At 41.5% G+C, this 3,484-nt stretch overlaps 1 non-coding gene across 1 annotated transcript; it reads right to left on the reverse strand.

Annotated features, from left to right (window-relative positions):
* Nucleotides 1–607: 607 nt before the first annotated feature.
* On the reverse strand, nucleotides 608–714 carry LOC141604456 (small nucleolar RNA R71). The gene has a single exon (XR_012526155.1). It is a non-coding gene; the product is annotated as a small nucleolar RNA R71 (small nucleolar RNA).
* Nucleotides 715–3,484: the final 2,770 nt, after the last annotated feature.

Consider the following 3,484-nt stretch of genomic DNA (forward strand, 5'->3'; position numbering starts at 1 on the left):
TAATTATTTTCGAGTTGTTTGATATTTTTGCATGTCTAGAAGGTCACAAGGTGATTTGTTACCTTTTGATCGTGAAATTGAAAGAACTTTGACAACGAATAGAAGACTTGCTAGGAGAAATTTGAGAGGTATTAGTGAGGTTGTAGATATTCAACCAACTATTGAGTTCATCAACCCTTTTGCAAGAGAAGGTGAGGAGAACCCAACACAAAATACCACACAAAATCAACCCACAATGCCTAAGTTTTCATCACATTCCGTACTCACCGAGGAGAACCTACCCAACGGTACTCCCACACCACAACATTAGACCGGAAATTTTATTGCCAAATCCGCCTTTATCCAATTAGTCGAAAGGAGCCAATTTGGGGGGAAGCCTAGTGAAGACCCTCATTCTCATATGGAAACCTTTTATGACTATTGTGATGCGATTTCTCAAACCAGTGTAACTCAAGACCAAATTCGATGGGTCTTATTTCCTTTTTCTCTAATTGGCACCGCGAAACAATGGTTGAAGGGCCTTGATAAGGCCACTCTCGGAATTGATTCTTGGAAGAAGTTGGCCCTAGCTTTCTACAAAAAATTCTACCCACCGGAAAAGACTAACATGCTAAGAGCTCAAATTACGGGTTTTAAGCAAAGGGATGAAGAATCTTTGTATGAAGCTTGGGAGCGGTTCAAGGGAATTTGTCGCTCATGTCCTCACCATGGACTTAGCGAGTGGTTCTTGGTACAACAATTTTGGAACGGTCTATATGAAGATTCAAGGAACATTCTCAACATGGGATCAAATGGAATGTTCACCGAAGTTGATGACAATCAAACATGGAACAAAATTGAGGAAATGGCGGTCCATAACTCACAATATAGTAGACCTCGCAAGGCTACTAGAGGAGGAAAGCATGAAGTGGACTCCGTTACTCAATTGGGTGCTCAACTTAGTGCTCACATTGACATAATCAATTTGAAGTTTGAAAAAGCTATGGCTAGACTTGAAGAAGCCTCAAAATCACCAAAGCATCATGTTAATGCCATGACGGCATCTCAATCAATCCCAAGTGGGATATGTGAGAATTGTGGAACTTTGGGACATGACCAAAGTGAATGTAGGGGAACAAATGAACAAGTGAATGCTTTCCAAGCATACAAAAGTGGTACCCCTTATTCCAACTATTACAATGAAAACACCAAATTCCATCCAAATCTCTCATACAAAAGCCAAAATGTTCAAAACCCTCAAACAACATACACCCCACCTCCCATGAGAAACCAAAATCAAAGACCCTTTTACAACCAAAACCAAGGTTACCAAAATCAAAATCCATACAATCAACAAAATGACCAAGGTTTTGATGTTAAAAAAGCGGTCCTCCAAATGCAAAAGAATCAACAAGAATTTTTCACTCAAATGCAAAAAGATAGTCAAGCAAAGGAAACCACCATCAACAACATTCTAGCTCACACCAAAATGTTGGAAACCCAATTGACTCAACTAGCATCTTCAAGCTCACAAAGACAAAAGGGGAAATTACCACCTCAAAGTAATCCCCCAAGACATGAAACGGTTAGTGCCATTCACTTGAGAAGTGGTACAAGGTATGAAGCACCAAAGAAGCAAGTTGAGGGTGAAGTTGTGGAAGCTAGTGATAAGGAAGAAATTGTGCAAAACTCCAAAGATGGGGAACCATCAAAAGAAGAAATTTCAAGGAAAAATGAAGACAAGGTCAAGGAGAAGGAGCCCATTGTGATTAGACTTCCTTTTCCAAGTCATCAAGCCGAGCCCAAATTTGATGACCAACTTGAAAAGTTTATGGAAATTGTGAAGAATTTGGAAGTCTCAATTCCTTTCACGGAATTAATCAATCACGTGCCAGCCTATGCGAAATACATGAAAGACATCCTCACAAAGAAGAAGTCGATCCGGAAGCTTGAGACTATCGCCTTCACTAAGGTGAGTAGTGCAATACTTCAAGGGAGTTCACCTCCAAAACTCAAGGATCCGGGAAGCTTCTCAATACCGTGTACCATTGGCGACACCACGATCAACAAAGCCTTGTGTGATCTAGGGGCTAGTGTGAGTGTTATGTCGTACTCGGTGAGTAAAAGGTTGGGGATGGGAGAGCTTAAATACACCAATATCACACTCCAAATGGCCGATAGATCGACGAAGACACCATTAGGGATATGGGAAGATGTTCCCGTACGAATTGGGAAGTTTTTCATCCCGGTGGACTTTGTCATTGTTGATATGGAGGAAGATTCCAACATTCCAATCATTCTAGGAAGACCCTTCTTACACACCGCGGGTGCGGTGATTGATGTGAAACATGGTGAGCTCACTCTAGAAGTGGGAGATGAGATTATAACTTTTAATCTTGACAAGACTATGAGAGCTCCCCGTTTACATGAACCGTGTTTTATGATCGATCATTATAGTCGGAAGGATGATAGGAAGAAGTCGGAACTCCAATGGAAGAAGAAAATTGAAGATGCTCCATTCAAAGAGCAAGTGAATTGTGACAAAGAGAGCTTGCAAAGCTCACCAAAGTCAAGCAATGAAGAAGATGGCCTTATTGGCCAAGAAAAGGAAATGGGAAAGTTGTCTCCATCAAATCAAGAGATTTTCAATGATCAACTTAATGAAGTTTGTGGTCTTTGGGACGACGAATTTGAAGGGATTTTTAATCCCTACATTGGTAATGCCATTGAGCAAGACCGACAACAAGGGCCAAGGTCTGTTGAAGACCTTTATCATGACAATGAAAAAGCGTTTGATTACTTTTTCAAGGTGTTAAGCAACGTCAACAACACCTTGAATATGCCCCCTTGACATCTCATCAAGAATGAGAGTTTGGTGGAGTCCTCCCTAAACCACCATTTGTAAATATTTCTAACTCTCTAACTTGCATTTCAATTCGTATATTGCATTTTTGTCATTTTTGGATTTTTATACTTTGATCAAGATAATTATCATGTTTGAGAGAAGTGAGGGAGGGACTAACGATTTCAATTGACGTGTAATGCTTTAGCTTAGTCTGGGGATGGCAATTGCCTAGGATATCCATGCCTTAGTAGTGCCCCCACAATGAAGAACACGAGATATGAAGAAGAATAGAAAAATGACAAGGGATATGCAAAGTACACGGATGGAACTGAATCCGGGTAAAAAGGGGCAGAACCCGAGCGAATTTAGGAGTATCCGCCCGTCTTCAGGCAATCCGGGCATATTGGGTAGAAGACGCCCGTCCATCATGAGCTGAATTTTTGAAATTTCTGACTGTCAACGAATCCGGGCGTCCTGCATTCAAATCCGCCCGTCTTCAAAAAGACGCCCGTCTTCTTGGCTGAGAAAAACAAGAAAAATCCCTGTAAAGGAATCCGCCCGTTCTGCGTTTGCAAATCCGAGGGTCTTCACTGAAAGACGCCCGTCTTTAGGCGAGTTTTTCCCAATCCAGAACAGGCCGAATCCGGGCGTCCCGAGCAA

This window comes from Silene latifolia, chromosome 9, assembly GCF_048544455.1.
Source record: "Silene latifolia isolate original U9 population chromosome 9, ASM4854445v1, whole genome shotgun sequence".
In the NCBI taxonomy this organism is placed as follows: Eukaryota; Viridiplantae; Streptophyta; class Magnoliopsida; order Caryophyllales; family Caryophyllaceae; genus Silene; species Silene latifolia.